This window comes from Crotalus tigris, unplaced genomic scaffold (genome assembly GCF_016545835.1).
Source record: "Crotalus tigris isolate CLP2741 ecotype Arizona unplaced genomic scaffold, ASM1654583v1 scf7180000017833.3397121, whole genome shotgun sequence".
Lineage (NCBI taxonomy): Eukaryota > Metazoa > Chordata > Lepidosauria > Squamata > Viperidae > Crotalus > Crotalus tigris.
In genome coordinates, this window is record NW_024096661.1 from 1,631,546 (window position 1) to 1,649,980 (window position 18,435).

An 18,435-nucleotide genomic window follows, 5' to 3' on the forward strand; every position below is an offset into this window, starting at 1 on the left:
CCCATTATTTAGACAAAGAGGAACTTCCAGTTTAAAATCATGACACATCTGCTAACCTGGGGCATTCATGACGAATGGAATTTTCTAGGCGTATTTGCATAAATAAGCTTTGTGCTACAACGCGGTGACTTTCATACGTAATGCTAAGTTTGAAAACTCACTTTTTTTTTTGTCTTGTGCTCAAAAGCTACAGTCTGCCAAACTCTGCAGTGCTGCCTTTAGGTTTTGCAGGTGCATCTCATCCTTTTCTTGGGTGATAATGATGCTGTCTAAATAGCATGGGGAGTCTGGACAGCCCAGCAGCATTTAGTCCATGGCTGTCTGCCAAAGCACAGTGTAGATGCTACTCCAAAACCAAGTCTGAAACCTAATATTTTCTATGTCTCCATGGTGAGAAACAGCTTCTATTTCCATCTGTAAATAAGCCTCTTCTGGATGTATTTTAATTACTGGAATCGCAGCTGTAGCTCCACGCAACTTCTGAGAGAATTCCCTCACTTTCCACCCACTCCAGTTCAGTTCTACTTTTTTGACTATGGCATGTGGAACCAGATGAGCTTTCTTAAACCTGAGCATGATGTCCTCTCGTAACATTTTATTTTTTTATTTGCTTGTCATCTTGGAAGAGAAGCACAGCATCATTCAATATTTTTAAGCTTAGTCTCAATGGTCTCTGTGGTAGAGGTACAGCATACATGTGATTGATGGATCTCCAATCTATTGGCAGGTCCTCAGCCTATCACTTGTTTTCCAACATGTAAATTCAACTAACCTTGGTAGTGTCTTACTGTATCATTCCAATAGAAATTATCTCTTTTTTTCAGTCAAATTTTTAACCACAATTCTGATTGCTTAATTTAGCATCTCTAATTGCTCCTCCATGACAAATACAGTAGAAGCAGTATCCAATTGTAATGCCACAGTTGTTTTATTTACTTTTAGTATGAGCCATTTGACTGATCTCGTTTCACATTTTATCTAGATTTCCAGGTTAGTACACCTTGTTTAATGTTCATTACCATATTTGTCATCTATAGTAGAGGTCTCCAATCTTGGCAACTTTAAGAACTGATAGACTTCAACTCCCAGAATTCTCCAGACAGCATTGCTGGGAGTTGAAGTCCACAAATCTTAAAATTGCCAAGACTGGGGATTCCTGATCTATAGGATGCACCACTGTTCACCTTTGAAAAGAATGGCTTGGTCAATAATCTTTAGGAAATAGTTTGCTTTTCATGACAACAGGCTTTCTGAATATGCCCCACTGCAAGTTCCTTCTTTGAATCTGCCCGGAGTTGGTTTGTGTAAATCTCTGCCACAATGACAACACCGTTCGTTTTGTCTGATTACTGTCTGTTTATAAACTGTCTGTTTATATATAGATGAGCCGAGGTGGTGCAGTAGTTAGAGTGCAGTACTGCAGGCCACTTTAACTGACTGTGTTCAGCAGGTCAGCGGTTCAAATCTCACCGGGTCAAGGTTGACTCAGCCTTCCATCCTTCCGAGGTAGGTAAAATGAGGACCCAGATTGTTGGGGGCAATGTAAATATATATATACATTGCTTACTGGTGTACACCGCTTAGAGAGTGCTTGCACTTAAAGCGGTATATAAGTCTCATAAATAAATAAATATAAATAAATACTGCAAATTTATTTGTATTTCATTTTACCCCTAACCCAGTGTTTCTCAACCTTGACAATTTTAAGGCATGTGGACTTCAACTCCCAGAATTCCACAGCCAGCACTGGCTGTGGAATTCTGGGAGTTGAAGTCCACATACCTTAAAATTGTCAAGGTTGAGAAACACTGCCCTAACCAGTGGTGGGATTCAGCTTGTTCATTTCACTTGGGCAGAACCGGTAGCTAATTTTTTGTTGCCCAGGCCCAGAATGGACTTCCAGAAGCGGCATCCACACAGAAAACCGGTTGCTCACATATTTGAATCCCACCACTGCCCCTAACTGCAACTCTAACAACCATTTCTATTGAGATAATATTTTCAAATGGTCTCTTAAATGTTAAAGCTGCTCTGTTGTTGTTTTTTAATGTTTATTTCAGAATTCCACAAAATGGATGGTTTCTTGCTATATCATTTAACCCTTTACCAAATTTGCAATGCTCAAACATCTTTTTACGTTCAGATGTGTATGCTATGAGTCTCCTTCTTTCTGCTTTTTTCTTATGAAATCTGAAATGCTCAGTAATCCGTAACAGTTTAAGACCAAGGTTTCCTGTATTATTTCTATTAATTTTGTAAGGCTGAACTGTGAAAGCTTTTGTGAAGCAGTTACAGTATGTTTCTTAACAGCCTGTATGCTTCCCTCCCTCCCCATAATCAGTAAAACTGCCATCTTATTTTTCAGCAACTATCTTATTTGCTTCATTTTTTTTCCAATTCTCTCTGTATTTAATGTCTTGTGATCTGTCAAGTACATAACATTTCTAATAAAGCTAGTCATCCTTCTATGCTTATTTTCCACTTATTTCTGTGACTGGTTCAGCATTATTCTGCTTGTTTAGTTATTTCTTTTGCTATCCTCTCTCTGTCTCCTGATATAAGATGAGGCGGCATTCTGATTCTCCCATCCCACCTTCACTACTTTTGTATTTTTTCTACTGATTAAACAAAAGGTTGGTAGAGTCAGGTATTTGGTGGTGATGCCGGTTTTCCTTGAAAATTCTATAATTCACTCTGGGGAGTCTGCAAAAGTCACAATATAGAGAAGCAGGCCATCTTATCTGAGTTTCCATGCAAGATCACAGGCATATTTAATCAACCAGCAACCATCAGAATTATCAAATCAACTATGCTGAGCAGTTTTAGAAGCCGGAAGGATAGCAGCAAAGCACAAAGGGCAAGGCAAGACAGAAAGAGAGCCATTTTTGATCTCAGGACTTCATCAAATAATGGAAAACAGACCCACCTATTTCATTTCTTCACAGCCAAACAGAAAAGTCTTTTTTTAAGAAAAATTAAGACATATTATTAACCACATGTTAACAGATCCCTGGATCATATATATCAAATTCATGAAAGGAATATAAGCAATATTTTCAGCCAACAATAATCAATTTGCACTAAAATCAGTTATAATAATATGCCAAAAGCAGCGGCAACAAAGGTTAAGCAGGCAAAAGAAATCAATGGTAAAAATATTTTAAAACACCATGTTTAGTCAATGCATCTCTGAAGCAGAATTTTCTGTATTTTGTCTCTCCCACTGACTATAATAAATACACTTTCTATGAGTACATGGCAAACAGCATACATAAAAGGACAAATTAAGTTGACAGAAGTTAAGCTGTCTGGAAAAATACTGCTATCCTTTTAATTAAAGCTGTTCACTTTCCGCAAGATGATGTATTCGGCATTTCTTGCAAAAAATACGGTCTGAGTCACCTATCATACTAAGGTGCCATACTGATAGCTTCATAAACCAGAGTGGCTGGGCTCTTCAGGCTGTAGTAAATTAAAACCAAGCAAGCTACATTTTAGTTTAGTGCAGTATGTGAGCCTAGCTCTAGCACACCCAGGTTTGAAGATGAAATGTAGCCTGATTCAATATGTCACATAAAGATTGAGACTGAAACCACCCTGTCTATGTTCTCCTTTGATCAATTTTGCGAAAAATTAGCTTAGGCCCAATGGTGAAAGTGCAGTATTGCATGCAAACTCTGCCCACAGCCTCGGGTTTGATGCTGATGGGGCTCAAGGTTGACTCAGCCTTTCATCCTTCTGAGGTTGATAAATTGAGGACCCAGATTGTTGGAGGCAACATGTAAAGAATGCTTCTAAATTGTAAACCTCCCAGAGAATGGTATAAAGTGCTAAGAGGTGGTATACAAGCTTAAATGTTTTTGCTATTGCTAGGCTGAAACATGGAGACTGCAGAAGATTACCATGAGAGATTCATGGCTGAGTGGAGAGATGTATGGGGATAGGTCCCTAGGGGTGGCTTAACTTTCTAATCACTAAATCCTTTTGTTGCCAATGCTCTAACCACTCTAATCATTGTCTTGCAATTATCAAAAGAGAGATTTGTAGATAGGGTGATGGCAGTGCATTGAGTTTCATCCCACTGTGCAAATAGCTCTGATTGTTGTGCACAGTTGACCCTTGCACAGATGTTTGCATTAGCAACAGTTCACCATCAGGTTGCACCAAGGGGAGCTGAAAATTGTTTGAAAGCCAAAGTTCTTCATTAATTGTTGTGAAGGGCAAAGATGCGGATTCCAGTTGTCTCTTTTCTTTTGACAGCCCTTTGAAAGAAAAGGAAAACCCTTACAGAGGATGCCAGAGGGCTTGTCCACTCTTTCCTGCAAGGTTATCCCTGAGGTTAATTAGTCTCATATCTTTACATAAAGATGCTAAGGAACAGACTATTTTTTCTCCTTCCGACATACCCCTGGAGATGACAGTGAGCAAAGTGATTGAGTAACAATATTAGAATTCCACATAACTTTTTCCAACCTTTACTATTTTGCTTTTCATTTGTAAGCCTTTTAAAAACATTTCTGGCTTTCAAGTCTCTGATATTTTATATTTCCCTTTGAAGATATTTAGGCTCTGTTCCCTGGGCAATCCAGATCAATGGCCCATGGGGCCATGATGAGAAACTCAAGTAACTTGCACACCAACTGGGTCTCTTGGGAAAAAACAGATACACATCAAAATGAGGCTGATCGAAAGAACAGTATTATTTTATGTGGAAGCAGCAATGTTCTTAAAGCAAAAAACACAGCACTTCACAGTCTCACCATCAAGGGGGGGTTTCTTCCCCTTTACATTATGTATTGATGATTCTAATCAGCTACCATTCAATTTTAAAAAAAAAAAACGCAGTGAGTGCATTTGTATTAATTCATGCTAGTTGATGAAGCTCAGCACTAACAAGATGTAACGTGTGCTTGATGAGGGCCTAGATTTTCCATATGGGTGGGAAAACATCCAGTGCATAGAATCAATATGCCCAGATTTATGACAAGGAGATGCTTGTAAATAGTACCTTGTGAACATTGCTGTTTTAATAAGCTGCGACAGGTAATTATGTTATAACATTACACCGGGGGTGACTGTAGCAGCTGGAGTCATAGCTGCATTCCTGCCTTGCAACAAGCCAACAAATATTTGTAAATATTATAGGATCAGCAAGCCAGCCTCATAGCTTACTAACACTCAGAGCTGGCTTCTTGGTCCAATGATTTGGACACTTTTTGCAAGAGAGTTAGAAGACATACGTTGTTGGCATTTATAACTGGCAAAGAGGGAGGGATGAAAACTTTATCTCTTTAACTTTATCTCAAATTTTATCTCAAAGGGGGTCAAAAAACACTGTGGGAAGTAAAGTCTTCATCCTGGTTCATCCAAGCCGGGGATAAATAAGCAACATGGCGACTGCTTTGGGAAGAAGGTTACAGTTTATTGAAGAGGCAGAAAGATGGTTCTTGCAGGAAAGACTAGAGGAAAGAAGTGGGCTGAGCACATGGGTAGTAGGTTTTTATACCCCCTCTAGCCTTTTGTTTGGAATAGTTTCCTGTTCCTGTGGAATGAACTTTGAGGCTATTTCTCAGTGTTTTTCTAGGCCTTGATATCTGTGGTTTAATCCTATTATCATATCCTGCTTCCCTGGTGATGGGCTAATGACTCCTAGAGCAATGGTGGCAAACCTATGGCACGGGTGCCAGAGGCGGCACTCAGAGCCCTCTCTGTGGGCACGCACACCGTCGCTTCAGTCCTAAGCCTTCAGCTGGGTTTTATAAAACCTTTTCGCTTTAGGCCTCCACCGCCATGTGCAAAAAAAAAAAGTTCAATCAGCCAATTTCAACTTGCGAGGAAAAAAAAGATCTTGTAATTAATTGATTGGACTTTTTGTCCCATCCAGTCTGCCTTACCACTGTGGCCAAGCCCAGCCAATGGGCCACACCCACCCGGCTCTCTACGATGCATAAGTGGGTTTTGGGTTGCAGTTTGGGCACTCAGTCTCTAAAAGGTTCGCCATCACTGTCCTAGAGTTTGGGTGAGGTATGCAGATTTTAAGTCTCTTTGTCTTCTTGAGTTCTCTGGCTCCAACTTTCTGATGGTTTTACATTTGCATTTGTATAGGGCTGGCTTCTGCTTGGGACAGAGACTTGGCGGCAAGGTTGGTTTCTGCTTTTAAAATACTTTTGAGGAAATATATTTTTCTGCCTTTTTAATATTTCCTTGTCTGGGACTCTGACTTCCCTCAACACCTAGTTATTATTTTGCATTTCCTGGGTTGTTTTACAAAAACTTCCCAAATGACCATTAACTACCACTGAGCATGTCACTCACCCAGCATTTTTTAAAAAGTAAAGGAACATTCCTCTACGGTAGTCACAGTCACAAAAGCAACATAACCTCCCTAAAATACATTGTAGAATGCAATTTTCTCCCGTTTTCAAAACTGCCTCCCTAATCATTCTTCCTCACAGTTAAGGAGCCCAAGGAAAACCATCCCATTAGTCCGTTGCATCCATATTTCAATGCGTGTGTTTCTTGTTGCCCAGAGAAAGAGAATCAGGAGGAAAGAAGGGAAGTAGGATGTGGAAAGACTGTTAAGAAATTTGGGGATAGACAAGGAATAAAATTGCATCTCATTTAAAAGTTCATTCAGGTGTAAACCAAAAGGGTGGGTTGATTTTTTTTCCTTTTTTTTTCTTTTCTTTTTTCTTTTGGTAGCTGTAGGCCATCTCTCCCCAGGTACTCTTAGGCTGAATTATTGGAGTATAGCCAGTCAGCAGGATATAGCGGAAAGAGCTATTAGAGAGAGACCAAGGCCTTCTAATTGCAACATATTCCTTGGCTGAAAGGGGATTCCAGACACCGCCTGAAGTGCCCATTAAACAGCAGATCGGTTTCACAGATCTGCTCTCGAGGGGGATTGATGCCTGGGGAAAGATCAAGGCCTGGGGGTGGGGGAGGAAGCAACAGTAATAATCAATATTCAGAGTAAAAAAAAAACCACAGGAGCAGATGATAGATGTGTTTAAATAAAAAGTTTAGCTCCCATGGGGGAGAGAACTAATGCCTTTGCACTTGAATCATCCAAGCACACCTTTGCCCATCAAACATTTGATAGACAGCAGTTTATAAATATCCCAGCATGCTATCAGGAGTGCTATCTGCGGGCTCTGTCAAAGTGCAGGTTCTCTTCCATTAAGCAGTGGGAGCCCATATCCACTTCTGAGAGCCAATCTTGAATATTTGGAACAGGGGTGCAAATGATTATTTATCATGGTTGATTTTTTTTAATTGAAGGAGGAAATGAGAGAAAATGGCCGTGAAAAATGTTATCCAATGCCTCCCTCAGGCAGCAAAAGCAAAAAAAATGTGTGTGTGTGTGTTTATGTACGTGTATGTGTGTACATACATTTATATATATTTACATTTTTATAAATATATATACATACATATACAGAAAGTTTTTCAGACAGACGGTCTGATTGATGCAACAGTGATTATTAAAAAAAAAAAGTAGAACTGCAGTATAGCAGTCAAAATGTCAAGGTGCAATCAATCAGACCGGTCTATCTGAAAAACTTTCTGTATATACTCCCTTGACTCAGCTGACAAAAAGGGGAGGAGAGCTGGTGGCCTGGTGGTTAATACAACTGCCTAGCATGTAGGCTGCCTAGGTTCGAATCCCATAAAAGGGTGTGGCTAGCTGATGAGAGCTAATGAGCTTGAAATAGCTATTCTAGTCTCCCACTTAATTCTTTAACTCTTTGTCAGCAAAAAGAAATCTGAATACATACATACAAACCAACTCAGTAATATGCTACAAGTGCAGGAGAATGGCTTCATATATCAGATCCGATGTTGATTTACTTGTGGAAAGAAAGGTAAAATAATGACAATTCTTTACAGTCTTTAAGTCCAATGTATTCTAACCACAAATCATTTTTTCATATAGGGAATTTGCTGCAAGAAATGTATTAGTTATACTTCTTGTTTCCAATTGGTTTGAGCAGAATGGAAAAGGCAGGGATGATTAAAAAGAAAGTTCTTACCAAGTTTTTTTTTGTAGTTGGGAAAAGGGCTGAGGCTTACATTTCATATCCGGGTAGAGTCTTCCATGCGCCTGTATGCTGCCATTCTGCTGTGCTCTGGTAAAATAATAGGGCTATCAAATTATAGCTGTAAAAAAAAAATCAGATGCCTGCTATACAGCAGCAAAATAGTTTTGGTGTCATTTCCCCCCCCCCCAAAGAATGAATTTATTACCTCTAGAAAAAAATGCTCAGGGATTTGCAGTCCATCCAATGCATTGAAAAAGAATGCCAGGTAAATATGTCAGATTCAGAAGAGGCAGAGGCACCCCACATCCCACTGCTAAGATTTGAAGAACAATGAAAAAGACCAGATATCTAATATGCCAGGTAACACTGGTGTGTTTTTCCCAGAATATTGTAGAGTATATTCCCATTTTCCAAAGAAGTAAATCCCAAAGAATGTTGAAATAATGGCAGAATGAAGAATGTGCTTTGTGGACACGTGCTCTGCGTGAGTGAACAATGTCCAGCAAGGACCGCAATCAATTGGATACCACCAGATGGTCAGGAAAAAAGAGGAAGGCCAAAGAAAACCTGGCGCCAACCATTTCAAGAAGATCTGAAAAGTATTAACCTTAAATGGAAGTATGGAGAGACTGCAGCTGCGGAACGAGAACATCCTGTGGCACAGGATGCGAGAGATTTTCATTCAATTATGATCTACCAAAGGATCAACTAATACAGGGGTCCCCAACCCCCAGTCCGTGGATCAGTATGGGGCTGCAGCATGCCAGCAACTGGTCCACGCAAACAAGCAAAGCCCCATTTGCGAGATGCAGGCAGCGCACAAAACCATGCACCCTCTTGTCCGTGGAAAAACCTCTCTCCACAGAACCGGTCCCTGGTGCCTAAAAGGTTGGGGACCTCTGAACTAATGAATCCATCAAGAACATGTATCTTCTATACACATGCCCACACCTTTAATTCATCTCTCTTCCTGTACTGAGTGGGAAAGTCAACAAAACTGCAAGTGTGTTTCTGCAGTCCTTCATGCAGTGGCTGGAAAGCCTAGTTCTATAGAACTTCTAGCCATAATACCAAAACACTTCCTATGGGGGGGTGAAAACTGGGCAGGTGGGACTGGTATATCCCTCCATGCTTGGAATTTAATGAATATTTGAAGAGGACCAATAAGTTGGGTAAGATGACAGATGAACTAACTGCTTTGGCTTGGGAGGATGTGCCCCACCTCAAAGACATAAGAATGTGGCTAGTGATGTCACAGCAACATCAAAGAAGGTGAGACAAAACTACAATTACTACTATTACTTTTGGATTGGAATTTGGTATGTTTTGAGGTAGCTAAGAGGTAAATTGTGGACTTTAAACAATGCAGAAATTTATGCTAGCCACTCTGCCTTTAAACTCTCCCCTCCAAAATTAGGAAAACCAGCATTATAGCAGAATTATTTTCATGAGAGTTTGCCTTTTCTTTATATTGGTTGCTTTCTTTCTGCTTTCCGTGTGTGTGTGTGTGTGTGTGTCTGTCTGTCTGTCTGTCTGTCTGTGTCTATGTGTCTATGTCTGTGTGTTTACCTTTTCTCCTATTTTCAACTGTTTCTTGGTTCTCTTAACCTCTCTCCATCTGCCTCTCTAAGTTTTCTGCCCAAGTAAATCTTTATTTTCTTTAGTACATCGCATTTCATCGCAAAATTCAAGGTCTGTAAAGAATGAAATGGGCTGAAATCTCTGAAGATTTCAAGTATCCCATTCAACATTTACCCTCCAACTAGTAAAATAACAGCAATATCAGTTCAAAGCATTCAAAGTTACATTTTGAAATCCTGCAGACAAAATGCTGGGTAGTTACATACAGGGTGTGGAACTTCTACCCTTGGGTTAAATGATCAGATATATTCCAGCATCTATTTTGTTTCTCCCGAGATCCAGATGATCAGCAAAATGAATTTCATGCAAGCAGGTTCTAGCTTCTCGTCTACTGTATAGTTACATTCAGAAACAGTTCCCATTTTTTTTAAAGATAATTATCAAAAAATTGGGAGGGGTTATTCTTTCTCTACTAAGTTCTCCCGCACAATACAAAATTATAGTATTTCAAAGTTGTAATTATTATATTCAAACAATTTCACCCTGCATAGCCACTTGGAGGATTATTACTCCCCTATTTCCTTTTGTTCCCCATACATATTGTTTTTCTCTGCCTTCACAGGCTTTATTAAGCTAAATAGTTCAGCAGAGTGAATGTATGGTAGCTAAAACAATTGGTGTAACTAACTGCTTAATCCCCATTTAGGGGGCCATTAATGAATACATTAAACATAGAAGACATGACATTTTCAAGCATAGCCCTTTAGAAAAGTTCCATATCAGTAGATCTCCATTTTTAATAAAAGACAGTTCTGCTGACTCCTGTTATTTTTATGGTTTAACTGTATGATGGTCCACAATTATACATTACTGTAAGGTTGTTTTGATGGAATGCAGAGCCACACAAGTCCTGTTGTTTTATAATGGAAATAAAAATTGTCTTAGAACCAAATGAAAGGCCTACCTGGTCAGCACTTTTCCCCATAGAAGTCAATCAGATGTTAGACCGAGCAAGAGTATATTTCGTATATAATATAACTAATCTTGAGAAATTCAACTTGGAAATTTTCCAAGTATCGTTAATTTTCTTCCTGTTACACTACAGGGCTAAATAGAATTACACATGCATGTATGCAATTGATATAGTGACCTATCTCACTGTGGCTAACAGAAGTTTAAAACAAAAGCAACAAAATAAATAAAAATAATAAAAAAAAATAAAAAAAATAAAAAATAATAAAAAATAAAATAAAATATAAAATAACTGACAGCCAAGGCAAAAAATCAATTAAACAACAATTAAAATCATCATCTTAGAGGCAGGTTCTGACAACTAGACCTCCATGGACCAATCTGATTTCCAGAGGAGATGAAGTTTCAAAGAGGAGCAGTAACAACAAAAAAGGTCCCTTCCTGAGTCCTGAAAGATGGCAGGCCACTGACAAGATCCATAATATGCTTCTTCTGCCAGATCTCATCTAGGAAATGTGGTCCCACAAATGACCCAGCCCCATGCTATGAAGAGTTCTTATTTCACCTGGAAGCTTATTGGTACCCACTGCAACAGGTGTAATACCAAGGGTCAGTCAAAACAACTCTCAACACTGCATTTTGAGCCAGTAAAGCTGGTTCAAATCAGCAGGTAACACGTAGTTCCAAATCAGAGCTGCTAATTAATAGTGATGGTAATGGAAAAGCATTCTCAAGCTGTCCCTTTTTTATTGGAAGCCTTAAACACTGGCTTCTCTTTGCTCCATATATAGTATTTCAAACATTTTTAATTATTTGCTTGTATCTGTATACCTCAGTCAACCATCTACTGCCTCTTCTTCCTACCCAGTGGACTTTGTCCTATCAAAAAGTTACTCTCCATCACCACCAATACCCTCATCCCAGTTCCATTCCACTTGTGCCTTATACTTCACCAGAATCCAGCCAGGCATCAAAATTCTTAATGTAATCTGGATCTGACATAAAACAATGAGTCTAGCAGATAGAAGCCAGGTACAAGTTCAAGGTACAGGAATCGCACGTAGACAAAAAGAACAAATACAGATTGGCTTCACAAAGTGAAACAAAGCAAGGATGAGGCTAGACATATTTCATATTGTTACCCAAAGGGAAAAAATCTAATCACGCTGCCCAACCAACCTATTTGACTCCAAAGCTTTCGGACCATGAAATGAGCTGACAATATTCTGTCTAGCTGTTTTGGACACTCTTATTTTTATGGACGCTGGGTTGACAGGCTTGATAATAGGCCCAACACGCTGACAGTACAGTCTAAGGCACCGAAGTTCTGATCTGAGATTCTCTCCTTTCTAACTCCAGGAAATAAACCCCTGCAAGGAAGAATTGGCGTGAGTGTCTGAGAAAGACCAATTCTGGAACTGTGAGGGAGAACTCCAGAAGGGGCACTGGAAAGAGCAGAAATGTGTTTTAAGGATTTGAGGATTCAAGAAGAGGAGCAGGAGCAAGAGCTATGCAAGAGCTGTCACGTGGAAGAAGCAAAACAAGTCAACAGTCAAGTTTGTGGCCATGAACATGGGATAGAAATGGTAGTTTTGCAAGGTAACAGCCATGGGGTGATGAGAGGGGCTTTTGGGGAAGCTGGTTTGGCCTTTGCAAATTGTGTGTTATCTTGAGCTTAAGCATGCAGGGCATCCATGCTATACACTAAATGAAATCAGCAAGACTCTTCAGCAGCTTAGAGCTGAAACCGCTTTTTACCCATCTCCAGGCTTTTCAGATAATGGCATCAACTCTCCATCAGCAACAGCTCAGCCTGTGGTGATAAAGATAAATTTCATTAAAAAAACCTGGGGAGAGAGAATAGGCTCTGTTGGAAGAGAGTATTTGAAGCTCAGGGCTGAACTGTGGGCTCCAGGATGCCCTCTGAGCTTGGTTGTTTTCTTGCAGACATTTCATTACCCAGCTGCGCTAGGTAAGATCATCAGTGCATGATGAGTGAGCAGGCTATCCTGCTTTTTTTAAAAGTTTACTGTTTAATAGTATCATTGGATGAATGGCTACACCACTTTAGAAGCTGAAATGAAAAGTATAAGATTGGAAAACAGAACTTTAAAACCAATTTGCAGCATTTGGAGATTTAAAGAGTTTTTTTTTAAAAAAAAGTCAGTTTGCTTGGCTCAACACTGTTCAGAACAAAAAAGAAAAAAAAATCCTTGTTTTTAGGCTGGAAATAAAGTATAATCTTGGGTATTTAAATAAGCTGAAATGTAGAGTTCAAATGTAATAATAAATAAGAAAGCCAAATTAAATTAAATAGGGATGGGTTCACACATTGGGCTAAGCCATGATGTGATTTGTCTTGGGCTTAGCATCTGAACAAATCCAATTATTGTGGTTTTTAAATTGCAGTTTAGGACTCTGTCAATTGAGGTCAACAGCATCAGTGGATGTTCAACCCCAGCTCTTCCGTTGTTCCTTTGGATTTTACAAGAAAGGAGCAATACCAAACAGTTATCTAATCTGGCAGAATAAATATTTGAAGTGCCCACATATGAAAGGCCACTGGCCTGAGATTGAGTTCCTATGACTAGGAAGGCAGAAGCAAACTTGAAGCAGATCCTATCATTTCTTACATCTAACAAACCCAGCATTATTACACTAGAGGTTGGGGTTTTTTTAAAAAAAAAAATCCTCTTCTGAATTTTAAATACAAGCCTCTGTCCTCTGTGACTCGAACCCGCAATAACAAATCCTGATTTCTAAACTAACACATGCTAAATAGCAGCACTTTTAAAAAGTTTTTTCTCTCTCCTGACACTCATCTGAATAATAACTGACTAGATCGTCAACAGCCTTTAATAACTCACCGAAATGCTTAAATTAGAAAACGATGCTGCTCCATCTCTCAACAGGAAGCTTATTAGAGATTGTGTTGATTGAAACCCGAGAAGCAGAAAGAAAGGGAATGCAGGTTGATGTGTTATTCATGTGGACTAGCCTGGCCCCAGGCGAGGGAGGCCATACTGGGGCTGCTAGAAGCAGGGGAAAGGACCTGCAAGAATCATACAAAGTGAAAGAAAATTGACCCTGCATCGCAGCACTCTTTGAGCGTAATAGGAACAGCTGGTCAGTGAAGCGTTGGCTCAGAGTTTAACAAGGCGCCTACCCTTAGAGGCATCTGCCAATAAATCAAAATGAAGAGACCGACTAAATCAGGATTCATTTCCATTCATAGATATGGTGGATGGCTCTTTTACGGGCTTTGGCTGACGGTGCTAACGGCTGGGGATTGATTAAATCTGTAATGACACAACTGTAGAAAAAAAACGGAACCAAGCAAGGCAGATGCTGACCTGGCTTCCAGTGACAAGGGAAAGCGACTGACTAACCAGCTCTCCTGCTGGATGCGGATGTGGAGGTTCTCTGAGCCCCCCCCCCCCCCCAATAGGCCCCCTATTGAAAGGGACAACTTCCCACGGCCAACTTGCTGCGGTCAACTTACCACGACCAACTCTCCAGGGGGTCAACTCACCACCGCCAACTTGCCCTGGGACAGCTCGCTGCAGGACAATTTAACCGTTCAATTTAATTATTTAAAAGAATTTTTTAAAAAAATATTTTAGTTTTTGTCATCCACATTTCATTCTGTCCCTCCTTTTGCATCCTTTCTTTCATGGTTTCATTCCACCATTTCTTTGATATTAGTGTAACTCTTGTCCTGCAGTGAGTTGTCCCATGGCAAGTTGATTGTGGCGAGTTGGCATATGGGGAGTTGGCTGTGGCGAGACGGGCACGGTGAATTGTCCTAGACCAGTGGTTCTCAACCTTTTTAATGCCGCAACCCCCAACCAGTCATAAGTCAAGGACTACTCAACTGGTCATAAGTCGAGGACTACTCAACTGGTGCAGCACCGTTTGCAGAATGGGACTTTTGGCGGGCTCAGCAGGGCAGAGACAGCCTGGACAATTCCTATTGGCTTTTGAAAGCCAATAGAATAAAAGGGAGTAGCACAGCTAAGGAAAAGGGGGAAAAAATGGTGGACTGTGTTGTTTGACGACCCCCGTGAAATGGTCGTTCGACCCCAAAAGGGGTCCCGACCCACAGGTTGAGAACCACTGTCCTAGACTGTGCTTTTAAATAAAAGCATCAACAGCCAGTGTGAGTCAGACAGAAAATGCCATTTGCTGCTAAAGGCATTTCAGGAATAAAGAGGGGTTGGTTTTTTTTTTTTCAAAATGCATATGTCCTTTTCTGGAAAAAGGGTACTTAAAACCAATTTGAGACATCTGAAGTACCATCTTGCTCTAATGAAACCAATACGCTGTACATTCTTTTGCCAGAAATAACATATTATAGACAGAGGTAATGTGGGTTGCTTCTAAGCTACAGAGCTTTAGCACAACTGAAAGCTTCCTTTTTGTAGATTCAGTCCAATTTATTGGTTTCTTGCTTTATGTGGCTAGGGCAGGGGTAGGCATCCTTGGCTCTTTTATGACTCCTGGACATCAACTCCCAGAATTCCTGAGCCAGGCATGCTGAGGGGAAAGGGAGAGGTTGCCAAGCTGAGCCATGCGGCTCAGGAATTCTGGGAGTTGAAGTCTACGAGTCATAAAAGAGCCAAGGTTGCTTACCCCTGGGCTAGGGCAAAGGAGAAGAAGGAGGAGCTCAGTGATTAGAACATAGAACACCGAATAACAAAGTTAAAGGGACCTTGGAGGTCTTCTAGTCCAACCCCTTACTTGAGCAGAAGACCTTATACCACTCAGGAGAAATGGTTGTCCAATTTCTTCTTGAAAATCTCCAGTGATGGAGCACCCACAATTTCTGGAGGCAAGCCATTCCATTGATTAATTGTTCTCGCTGTCAGGAAATTTCTTCTTAGTTCTAGGTTGGATTTTTCTTTAATGATCTTCCACTTATTATTTCTTGCCCTGCCCACAGGTGCTTTGGAGAATAAGTTGATCCTCTCTTTGTGAGAGCCCCCCAAGTACTAGAAGACTACTATCATGTCACCTCAACTCTTTCTCTCCATTAGATTAGATACCTAGTTCTCTGAACCGTTCACCTTATAGCTTAGCCTCCAGATCTTCTTCGTTGCTCTTCTTTCTAGGGTCTCAGCATCTTTTTTGGTATCATGGTGACCAGAACTGGATGCAATATTCCAAGTGTTGTATCACCAGTATGGTATAAAATGGCACTATCACTTCATGTGTTCTTGATACTGTCCCTCTGTTGATGCAACCTAGGACTGCATTGGCTTTTTTTTGGCAGCCACAACATAAGGTTAACCGCATTTGCTCCAAATTTAGTCAGCTCCCCACCACCACCCATGTTTCTTCTTTCTAATGCTAAAAGAAATGCAATCATTCTGTTTCTCTTGGACTTCTTGTCATCAATATTACTTATAATAGTAATTCATTCGGGCCATGCTATATGCTGAACCTATAGCCTCATGGGGCCGCCAATGCAAACATCTTGATCTATTAAGAAAATCTCATAGGTCCACTGTCTGAACGTTTGGGCAATTCCTCACTGTGCTCTAAGCTGCTTTTCTCCCATGGTGCTCCTGGAGATTTTTTAAGCCAATTTTAGACATTCCAGTCCAAATTGCAATGGGTGGGCAATGTGGCTCAGTCCGGTCTAGGGCCTCTATAAAATCTGATTGGTCCCATCCCACCTGTCTCACTGGCTGTTCTTGCATGGAGCGATCTACCAGGGTCTGCCTTTTCCTTTTAGAGAGTACTTCCTCCTTGTTAGTCCCCATACCTTTCCTTTGTTTTCCCAGATGCTTGCACATAGAGGTCCTTTACCCCAACCCACCCTATCCTCCTTTAATAGTAACCCAGTGTTTTTCTCTCCCCCCTCTCCTGCATCATTGCAAAGATGTTTTTAGTAAAAAGGGAAGGGAGGTTTACAGGAAAACTGTAGATAGGGGTGGTAGGAAAACAAGGGGGACATGCTTCAGCCAGCCTGGACAGAAATTGAAAAGGTGCTTTTTGTGAGACATCAGATTTCAAGGGAGCATGAGTTTGTAGCACTGAGGATAGTTTGTGGATTTAATGGGCCATTGCTGGATCGATCGCAAAATGAATAAAGAGCAGCAACTGCCAACTAGAAGAAAACATAGCAACCCAACCACCCAGACCAAAAGACTGCCCAGGCCAAGATTCAGATGGTAGAGGGGAAGGGCTATGTCAGACACTGTACCAATGGGATCTGAAGCTGCTATTAGGACGGAATGAAGTGCTGGAGATTATCCACTCTGAAGGGCTTAAAATGGCTCAGGTCAGAAAAGACTCTGGAATCAAAACTGGTAAACCTGAGTATGGAATGGGAGTGCATTTGCAATGAGTTGAGAATGGAAGGAAAATGACATTATCTCTGCATTCTGGCAGTGGTGAAGGGCCAAGTAGAAAGTGCAGAACTGCCCTTAGGGAGTATTAAAAACTATTATGATAATGGCAAGATCAGATTTCAATTTTGTAATGGGAAGATCTACACAAAGATACACTGCTTATTTCCACGCAAAAATCGTTTATTGTTGCTTTCTTTTCAGTCATTCCGACTGGGTAAGGCTTCCAGACATTCAGAGATGTCCTCCAGTCATCTATGCCCTCTGGAGAACAACCCTTTTTAGTTTATTCTTTTTCGATTCCTCTTCTGTCAGGCTGCAATATCTCCAAAAATCTGGACAAGCACTGGATGACAGAAAAGAGCTATCTTTTTTTTTTCCTGTATCTCTTTGCCAACATTTGGCTTTCCGTAGTCGTTTTTTTTTTTTTTTTCCCCCAATTCTTTCTCTCATGAGACTACCAGAAATGTTTACTAGGACAGTGAGGCTGCCATGACTGGATAGTAAAAAGCCAAACTCCTATGTATCTATGTGTGCCTAATGAGAATAAACTAAGCAAAGAGAAAGTTAACGTTATGTTGTGAAAGAAAAGTATCTGGGGAAAGTCTTTATAGGTTCATAGATGTGTTTTTTGAAACTGGTCTTTGCCGTTTTCTTAGCAAGGTTTTTAGAAGAGGTTTGCCCTTCCCCCTTCCTGGAGCTGAAAGTGAGGGACTAACTCAAAGTCACCCGGCTGACTTTGTGCCTAAGTAGGACAAGAACTCATAGTTTTCTGATATTTAGCTAGATGCCTATGACCACTACACCAAACTGTCTGTCAACATTATTCTTTACTGTTATGGCCTTTTCTAGTTGGAAATATATTTACTTATTTTTGAAATACATAACATACACACACACAAACACACACACACTACTGTCCACCTTTTTTATATCATGCTTTCTCAATGTACTTTAACAGGCCTCCTAATGAGTGGTATCTCAGCCGTTCACAAACCAAAGCTTCCTAATTCCACACTGTACTTCTGAACTTGTCCTTCCGGATGAGCTTGATTCTTGGTGATTTCAAAGTTCCACTCATTTTATTTTGACAGCAATTCAAAAAGAGTCTGCTGCTGTCTTCTCCTAGGGTGCTTTTTTTTCAACTTTTCAAGCTAGCCCAGAGTAGCCCTGAGATTTTCAAGTATGGTCCGATCTGAATATTAAACAAGTCCAGCCCTGTTTAGCTTTCTGATTGGGAAAAATTGGGAAGATGCTGCAACTAACCAGGAAAGTACTGAAACAGAAACATGACTGCTATAACTATTTCGTAAACTTGGGTCGTCCTTTTAATGAATTTGCATTTCGCTTTCACTGTTTCAGAGAACTAAATGTATCTCAATTTTTTTAGATGGTGCTCCAGACTCAGCCCTTGTTTAGCACCAGTAGTCCTCGACTTACCACCATAGTTGGGAACCAGAATTTATCTTGCTAAGCAAGGCAATTCT